A 10,351-nucleotide genomic window follows, 5' to 3' on the forward strand; every position below is an offset into this window, starting at 1 on the left:
GAAAGATGCTTTCTCTTATTTCAGTCTTCTTAAATTTATTGAGACTTGTTTTCTGGAATAATATGTGATCTATCCTGGAGAATGTTCTATGTGAATTTGAAAAGAATGTGTATTCTTTTGGATAGTATGTTCTTTATATATCTACTAAGTCCACCTGGTCTAATGTGTCATTTAAGGCCAATGTTTCCTTCTTGATCTTCTGTTTGGATGACCGATCCATTGATGTAAGTGAAGTGTTAAAGTCCCCTACTATTATTGTGTTACTGTCTATTTCTCCTTTTATGTCTGTTAATAATTGCTTTATATATTTAGGTGCTCCTATGTTGGGTGCATAGATATTTAAAAATGTTATATCCTCTTGTTGGATTGTTCCCTTTATCATTATGTACTGCCCTTCTTTGTCTCTTTTTTACAGTTTTGTTTTAAAGTCTATTTTGTCTGATATAAGTATTGCTACTCAAGCTTTCTTTTCATTGCCATTTGCATGGAGTATCTTTTCCATCCCTTCACTTTCGGTTTGTGAGTGTCTTTAGGTCTGAAGTGTGTCTCTTGTATGCAGCATATATATGGGTCTTGGTTTTTTATCCAATCAGCCACCCTATGTCTTTTGATTGGAGCATTCAGTCAATGACATTTGAAGTAGCTACTGATAAGTGTGTACTTATTGCCACTTTGTTACTTTTTTTCTGGGTATTTTAGTACTTCTTTGTTCCTTTCTTCTTTTCTTGCTCTCTTCCCTTGTGGTCTGATGGCTTTCTTTATTATTATGTTCGGGTCCCTCTCTCTTAATTTTTTTTTAAAGAGTGGCACCTGAGCTAACATCTGTTGCCAATCATCTTTTTTTTTTCCTTCTTCTTCTCCCCAAGGCCCCCCAATACTTAGTTGTATATTCTAATTGCAGGTCTTTCTAGTTGTGCTATGTGGGATGCTACCTCAGCATGGCCTGATGAGCAGTGCTAGGTCCACGCCCAGGATCCAAACCAGTGAAACCCTGGGCTACTGAAGCAGAATGCATGAACTTAACTACTCAGCCATGGGGCCGGCCCCCTCTTACTTTCTAGTGTAATCATTATAGGTTTCTGGTTTTTGATTACCATGAGGTTCATATATAATAACCTACCTAAATAGCAATCTATATTAAGTTGATGGAATCTTAAGTTTGATCTCTTGTTTGTTGCTCTCTGTGCTTCCTGTACCTGGATGTCTATTTCTTTCATTAGGTTGGGAAAGTTTTCAGCTATTATTTCTTTGAAAAGGCTTTCTGCTCCTTTGTCTCTCTCTTCTCCCTCTGACACCCCTATAATACAGATGTTAGTGAGCTTGATGTTGTCCCAGAGGTCCCTTAGACTGTCCTCATTCTTTTTTAATTCTTTTTTCTGTTCAGCTTGGGTCATTTCCTCTAGTCTTTCATCTAGCTCACTGATCTGTTCTTCTCTATCATCTACTCTGCTTTTGATTTCCTCTAGTGAATTTTTCATTTCCATTATTGTATTCTTCATGTCTGATTGGTTCTTTCTTAAATTTTTCCAATTCTTTGTTGACATTCTCACTGTATTCATCTATTCTTCTCCCAAGATCAGTGAGCATTGTTGTGACTAAGTTTGTACTCTTTATCAGGTAGAATGTTTACCTCTGTTTCACTTAGTTCTTTTTCTGAGGATTTGTCCTGTTTCCTTATTTGGAACATATTCCTTTGAGTCCTCATTTTGCTTATTTCTCTATTCTTATATCTAAGTTTTACGTAGATCAGCTACCTCTCCTGATCTTGGAAAAGTCGTCTTATGTAAAAAATGCCTTATGAGGCCCAGCAGTGTGCTTCCCTCTCCTCACCAGTTCCAAATGTTCCAGGAGTGTCCTCTGTGTGGGTTACATGTGTCCTTCCATTGTGGCAAGTTGCTCTTACTGCTGTTGCATAGGAAGGCTAGGCTGCCCCCCAGGCTGGGTGGTTGTAAGGCTCAGCTGTGTGTGGCTGTTATGGTCCCTTCAGTCACTTTATTGGGCAGGAGGAGCCCCAACACTGTTGGCTAAAAGGTCTAATAGCACATTCCTGCTGTAGTTTTCTGTTAAGTGAGTAGGCCCTGAGCATGGCTAATTGCTAGGCTCAGGGGTCACAATTGCTGTAGGCCTCTGGCTTGCTGGTTGGTGGGGCCTGTACCTAGGGAAGCCTGCCTGCCCTGGCTGAGCTGGATTAAATCAGTGCTCTAGCAGCTGGGGCAGACTCCTGCCCTAACAGGCCAGCAGAAGAACTCCAATGGCATCTGCCATTGTCTGTGTCAGCACACCTGTATTAGGTCACAATAATGGCTGCCACCAATGTCTCAGTCCCTGGGGAGGTGGTCCAGCTGCCTCCTGCCTTCCTTAGATGTACCCAGAGCCTATCAAGTGAGTCTGTTTTCACCAAAGGACTGCAAACCTTTCTTTCTGGTGATTTTGTGTTGCTTTCTGAAATGGGTGGATTTTTGCATGAGCCCTTTAAGAGCAAGCTTTTCTTTCTCTTATGTTTGATAGCTTTTCTGGGGGCATTCGCATTGTTGTTAATAGCCAGCAAAGCCAGATATTATGACACTCATCTTGGTTGTGCTGAGTTCAAAAGCTGGTTATTGTGGCAAGGCTCTCCCCTTCAGGTACCCTGCTCCTCCAGGGAAAGCATCATACCTTAAGATAGCTCCCGGCCATGAAGTGCAGTGGCTGGTATGTGGCTTTTTCCTCTCCAGAAAGGAATTTCTGCCTCTTCTTCCTCAGTCAGTGCTGTCCCTTGTGGGGGCTCTTTTTATCCAGTTTCTGGTTCTCTCTCAGGGTAATTGTCCCAAGAGTAGTTGTAAATTTGTTGTGTCCATGGGAAGAAGTGAGTTTAGAGTCCTCCTATGCTGCCATCATCCCAGTATCCTCTGGGTTAGTTTCTATTATACTTAGAAATAATTTATATGAATGCTTACTTTAAGCTAATTAAACAGAGCTCTTTAGAAATGAATTTTGATAATGCCATCCAGAGATAGAAAAAATCACATATATATAAGCTGTGTCTGTGTATATATGTGTGTGTGTGTGTGTACACAGACGCAGAGATCTTATAGCTTTAATTTAAAAAATTTCAGCCATGAATCAGGTACACTATAAAATTCAGTAATTTTTAAATAATTGTATCTCTAGCAGATGGAACAAGTTAAGGTTAGTTGCTTAGAAGTTTTTTTTCCCCTTTATCCTCAGGCTTTACTGATTGAACTAGGCAGGTTTAGTCTCAGGTGATGGTGGGCTATTATCTCTTGGGTAAAGACATGATAAAATTTACAAGTTCAAAGGACAAAGAGGAAAAAAATTGCAAGTTTCTTCCCAGGAGTTTTGGGGTAATTGCAATTTAAAATTTTCCTCCAATCTTAGGAATTTGGGATAGTCTAAATAAGAGTTCCTAGAGAGGTTACAAACCTTTTGAGATAAAAGGGGAGGTTTTAGGATTGGCAAAAGGGAATGGGTGGAATCTGAACTGCCTCTAGAGTTGAATTTCCAGCTTTCCAAGATTTGTAAGATGAGGACAGTTGCTTTCAATTCCTCAGGAATTGGGTTGTAACTTAAATGACATCACAGGTTGATTTACCCATCCAATTACATTCTCCCGAATTTGCTTCTTTTCATTTGGGTTTGTAGTTTTATTTTAACTTAGGGCAGAAGGCCTATCAAAAATTCCTATCAGGCTCTGAATCTCAGCTTTTAACTTGGCCAATTTTTGACCATAGAGCTACAAAAAATCCTTCTAAATATCTGTCGGTTTTTAGCCAGGACAAACAGCAAATATTTCTGGCAGTATTAACCAACCCCATTAATTCTAATTTTAGTTTTCCCTAGGCTATTTAAGAGAAGGAGTTTACCAGGAAAACCCTCAGAGTCTTGCCAACTCTGGGAAGGACCTATACAGGTGTCTATAAGAGTAGATATGAGGGTGTCTGTAAGGCTACTAACTTGGTGGACTTTTGTTTACAGTTGTGCAGTCTTTTCTTTGAGGTACCTCATATCTTTAATTTTTCATTAGTTTTTTGCAGTGAAACTTCCAATGAATCTACTTTAAAATTTTGAAGGCTTTGCTTTTAAGTACCCCTTTTAAATGATCTTATCTAATTAGAATGTTCCTTCTATTGGCCATTGTAATTTTAAAACATCCTTAGTAATATTCATCTCTTGAGACAGAAATATGAGAGAAGGGACCATAGTTCTTAAACTTAAAACCAGTTGGAGGGGGCAGCCCCATGGCCGAGTAGTTAAGTTCACATGCTCTGCTTTGGCAGCCCAGGGTTTCACCAGTTCAAATCCTGGGCGCAGACATGGCACTGCTCATCAGGCCATGCTGAGGTGGCATCCCACATGCCACAACTAGAAAGACCCACAACTAAAAACACACAACTATGTACCAGGGGGCTTTGGGGAGAAAAAGAAAAAAAAATCTTAAAAATTAACAACAACAACAACAACAACAACAAAACAGCTGGAGTTTCCAAAGGAGAACCTTCTCAGGAAACTTTAAAAAGTGAAAGTCCCATGTTAAAGAAAAGTACACAAACAAGAAGACAATAGGGAAATCCCTCAATTTAGCTATAGTACTCACTGACCAAGGAAAACTCCTGCTGAGGGAATCCCCTGCTGTGGCAATGACCACCAGCAGAAAAGGCTGCATCGGCACTGAGACAATCATCTCCTGGGCAGTCTTCCCCAGTCCCCCAAAAAGGGCACTGACCTCAACCAAGTAGAGGGAGGTAAGAACCTAAGAGGACCCATGATCGGAAGAGTTGCTAATCCATAGAAATACTGAGCCCAAGGCAGCTCATGTAAGTATTGTACCCAGTTCCTGGGGACACTGGTCCACAAGGGTGAGATCCTGCTTTCTGACACCTGTAAGTTGACCTAAAAATAAAGAGCCAAAATGAGAAGGAGAGAGGCATTTATTTTTGACTGAGTCCAAAATTTCATGTTCTGCCCAAGAGGACGTGCATAAGATCCATTTCCTTAACGGCTTCCCAGCTCCACTGTAAAGCCTTTAGACATAAGGGACTCCATTTTGTTTCACATTTCACAAGGGATCTGCCTGCCACGAGGGTTGGGGCACCCTCCTCAGAGGAAACTATGGCACCAAAGGTAACATATTGTTTCAGAGGCAGATCTTTTTGTTGTTGCTATCTTTGCTGCCGTCACAATTCATCCCCCGAGGGAGTAGGATATAAGAGATCCCATCCTTGGAGACCTGTGGCTCATGTTTAATTCTAAAAGAAGGCAGTTTGATGCCACTCCTCCTAAAACACTTGACAAGGTTTCTCAGCTCATGAGATTGCAAACCTCCCTGTCACTGTGCTGGGGCACTTTCAAGTCCTGCGACCCGTTAACATGCTAGCAGTCTCCTTAAAACCAAATGGTCTCCAAATCAGGATGCCACCCCACCTCCACCCCCAGCTCAGTGGAATGTTGCTGCTCTCCATCCCTTAGCCAGGATGTCCCTGAGAAAGCATGGGAACCAAAAAACAGCACACTTGACCAGACTTCCAGCAGTCATCTTAGTCTGGAATACTTGCCCATGATGGCCCTATTTTCACATTTGTTATAAGCTATTTGATCCTAAACTTTCATCAAAAAAATAACTATCAAGTGCAGCTGCACACTATTCTTGTGACTGTTGATCTTATTACTACTGTTCTGAGTACTTTTATTAATTTGCAGTTGAAAGGCCCTCTGGGGGATCAGAATTGGCCACCCCAAAATGTGTCTCTTTGGCTCGATTATTTTTTATTTTTATTTTTTTGAGGAAGACTAGCCCTGACCTAACATCTGCCAATCCTCCTCTTTTTGCTGAGGAAGACTGGCCCTGGAGCTAACATCCATCCCCATCTTCCTCTATTTTATATGTGGAACACCTGCCACAGCATGGCTTGTCAAGCGGTGATATGTCCACACCCAGGATCCGAACTGGCGAACCCTGGGCCGCCAAAGCAGAAGGTGTGCACTCAACCGCTGCACTACCAGGCCAGCCCCTGGCTTAATTATTTTTAAGGACAAGAGACTCTGAAAGAAACTTTGACCTTCCCCCCTAACTGTCTAAAAGAATTTAAGATAAAAGGCCTGTCCACAGGACAGGCCATCACTATAGATAACACTGGGTCTCGGTAGACTGTGAGGGTCCTTGCTAAGTCCATTCTTATCAAAGTTCTGTCTACCAAACATTTGCTTTTCTATCTCCATGTGAATTGCATTTCTCCTCTTTGAAGTCCCAAGCCACTACCCCCAACATCCTCCTTTGTCTTTAGCTGAAGATGTCATTTAAGGCAGTGGGATTCCGCCATTCTGGCAAGTTACTCAATTTTCCTGGGTTTCTCTCATGTACACATGTTATTAAACTTTGTTTGGTTTTCTTATGTTATTCTGTATCATGTCAATTAAATTCTTAGACCAGCCAGAAGGAACTAGAGGGTAGAGCAATTGTCTTCCTCCCCTACAACCCAATGCCTCCAAGTAAACCACTGTTTCAACATAGCACAGTAAATGCTGAGAATGACATCAGCAAGAGTGGGTTCCCACTTGGAAAGGATACCCCAGTCCCACATCCCAAGTGACATTGTCCTAGCCCATGAGCTCACTATAGGAGACGACAACACCTCAGATGACATCACTTCAGATCACATCACTCCAACTCAAGAACTTGAAGTTTGAGGTGACTTTACCCCTTACACCAAAACCTTGGCCACAGCAATGCCCATGGACTGCCTCTCTTAAGGCACTAATTGGACACATTTATTACGTCTCTTCCTTTGATATTAGAATCCTACTATCTTTTCTGAGCTCTCTATCTGCTTAGCCCATGATCCTGGTCCTTGCACTCTGCTAAAGCGTACACCCCTACACTCCATGTCTAAAGGGAAATCTAGTAGAGTTTATTACTGCCTGTGCCATTCCAAAAATTAATGGAGATTATTGCTTTCCCAGGAGGCACCGGCCTCATGTTAATCAGCCCCTTGAGCCCCTAAGTAGAGGACCACCCACTCCCCAGTCTCTTCTCCTGATACACCTCTCCAGTTTTCCACCACGATCGCTTGTCTTGCATCTCTATGACCATCACAAACACTCCTTCCTCTTAATTACACGCAAATAGCATTAATCTTTACATATACTTTACTAACTTATCAGTTCATACGCTCCAACAACATAACTGCCGGAGCTGCCACCTTGAGCTGAGCACGTTTCTAACACACTAAAATTCTACCAAGATATTGTAAGAGATCCCCCAAATTTCAGATTTTTTTCATTGCTAATGACATATAAATAGAAAATCTATTTATGGGCCAGCCTACAGGACCTTCTTATACCTCTACTGGTCTTTCTCCTTTTTAATCTCATGGTAGAATGTTCTTCTGGGACAATTACTGCCTTCTACCTAAAGGCCTCCATTATCATCACACCAAAGTTTCCTTAATATGATGCCAAAACATCAGTGAATCAGTTGTATTCATCATATTTTTTACTTTCTGTACATTATTATGTTTTAACTTCTTAAAAATCCTTTCTGGCTGAGGAGAGATGCCCATCCTGGGGCTAGCCAATTCTTAGAGACAGCAAAGGGCCCAGTCTGGAGCATGCCTTTGATATGCAAACTAACTCATGCAGAGCCAGGCCTCCTCCATCTGGCCCATGCACCCCAGGAGGCAGTATTGCTCTGCCTTAATCATCTTAAGGCCAGGCTACCAGGCAACTATGTAGCACACTTACAGGTCAAAACCTGTCAAAATTATTCAAACTAACCAATCCTAAATTGTTCACCCTGTGCATTCTTGCCTTTTCCTCTGAAACCCCAATAAAGGCTCCTGGTCCAGGCTCTTCCCTGGCTCCTGTTTCTGCTTCCTGACCCAAACCCAGTATTCTTTCTCTGGCCCTACATGGCAAGCTGTGCCTCTTGTTTCTAGGGGAACTGTGCGTGACAAACATTTTCTTTCAATGGCATTGACTTCTGCATCATCATCTAGTCACCTTTATAAATTCAGACCCAGCAGAGAAAAACTGTTAATAGGTATTTTAATATATTTACAGAGTTAATTTCATCAACTCTGTAGTTGATATTCCAAAAAGTTTTTTTTTTCCTGTGGGAATTGAAAAGCTTATTTGAAAGCCAATATTAAAAATAAACAAACATACGGCCCAGAATAGTGACAACACAATGTAAGAAGAAAGCTTTATATAAAACTTTTCATAATTTATTTGTTATTACCACAGGAAATTTTATTTAAATGTAGTTAAGCCCAGAACAGATAACTGGGTCCTAAAAAGTGTCTGCAAAAAACTAAAAATTCCTATATTCCTACACAGAGCAGGGAACATGTTCTTGAACTTGCACCAGAGTATCTTGAGGAAGAAACAGATACTTGGAGGGGTAATATTAGCAGTAGAAGATCAAAACATTTTAATATTTTCTTCTCTTACAGAAAACACTGTTCTTATATTTCTATTTAGAAAAAGTTCAGACCCAGCCATGTTGGCTTAGTGGCTAAAGTTCCATGCACTCTGCTTTGGCGTCCTGAGTTCGGTTCCCGGGCACAGAACCACACCACTCATCTGTCAGTAACTATGTTGTGATGACAGCTCACATAGAAGAACCAGAAGAACTTACAACTATACGCAACTATGTGCTGGGACTTTGTGGGGGAAAAGGGAAGGAATAATGAGGAAGATTGGCAACAGCTAGCTTAGAGCGAATCATACTCTGCAAAAAAAAAAAAAGAAAGAAAGAAAAATTTCAGACCTGTAGAAATACCTGAATAATAGTTTAATGAACACCAATATACCCTTGAACACTCATTTACTCATCCTGTAGATTCACCTCATGTTTACATATTAGCAACCCCCCCCCATTTGTCAGCCCAAAGTAGTTTTGTGTTTATCTTCTAAGAATTTATTCTTTTTTTATTTATTCATTTATTTTTTGCTGAGGAAGATTCACCCTACCTAACATCTGTTGCCAATCTTCCTATTTTTCCTTTTTTTGTATGTGTGCTGCCACCACGGCATGGCCACTGACAGAGAAGTGGTATAGGTCTGTGCCCGGGAACCAAACCCTGGCCACCAAAGTGGAGAACACCAAAATTAACTACTAGGCCACTAGAGCTGGCCCAGAATGTATTCTTCAATATTTAGTCTCATCTTATATATTATAAATATTATATGTTATATATTTATTCTTATATACTCTTTTTTCATGTTTCCTGTCTGTTTTCCTTAAATAGTCTAAGGCTCACACGGGACAGGTTTGTCTTTCTTGTTTCCTGACTTGTCTCATGCACCTACAACAGTGCCTCAAACTCAGTAGGCAGTCATAGAACATTTATTAAAGAACTGAATATAGATAACACCCCAGATTCCACATCCGTTTTTCCTTTTTACTGTTATGGGTACTTTTTAAAAGTCCTTTTTAACCATACTTCCAAGTATTGATCAATGTTTTCATAAATGAAAAAATAATCAAATTTCTAAAACAAAATCGTGGGTGTCCAGGTTCAGCATAGCTACTGCTTGAATAACTCTATCTCTTCCCAAACTCTGGTGTATCCTGTTCAATTTTCTTTAAGATTTTAACCTTTTTTTTTTTTTACCCTTTACCGATGTTTTCCTAGAACTATCTGGCACTATCTTTGACTAACTACATAGTCATTGTTAATGGCTTTCAGTGATTTTCATTTCACAACTTATTCTAAGCTAATCTCAACTCCCCATGAGGACACCTTTCCTGCATTAACAGTGGGAATGATAGTCACTTCTCATCAAAGAGATGAGATCTTGGTGTCCCAAAGCTTCCTCTCAGGGATCTTGTGTCCCCTTTGCACATATCCTCCTACTGTGAACACTATAGACATTGTCCTATTCCAAAATGACATTTGGTAAGTGGCTTTTCTCAAATACTTCTCAGGTTCCTAAAAGGAATTGAATGTATCTAAGGGTATGGAGTAAGAAATATATAGATACACCAGTGTTCCTCAATGAGTTGGACACAATCACTGACTATACAGGCAGGAGAGACATTTCCTTAGGAAGCAGAAACAGAGTTCCAGCTTTGTCCTCATGCTTCAGGGCAGTCTAACATCCCTTTTTGATCTTCTCTGTCCCCTCTCTGTGTGAAGTCTTTTTCTCTTGTTCCTGATCAGACATCCTGGAACTCACTAAGCTGACTCACTTTTCAGGCAACAGGCACTTGAAGGGAAAGAAGTAATATTAGTTAGGGTCCACCTAAGAGTAGACACATTATATGTCTGAATGATACATCCCTTTGGATTTGTAGTCATTGGGAGCACCTAAAATAATACTTTTAGACACTGGGAGCGTGCTTGGCTTCAAG

Source organism: Equus przewalskii, chromosome 9, assembly GCF_037783145.1.
Source record: "Equus przewalskii isolate Varuska chromosome 9, EquPr2, whole genome shotgun sequence".
Lineage (NCBI taxonomy): Eukaryota > Metazoa > Chordata > Mammalia > Perissodactyla > Equidae > Equus > Equus przewalskii.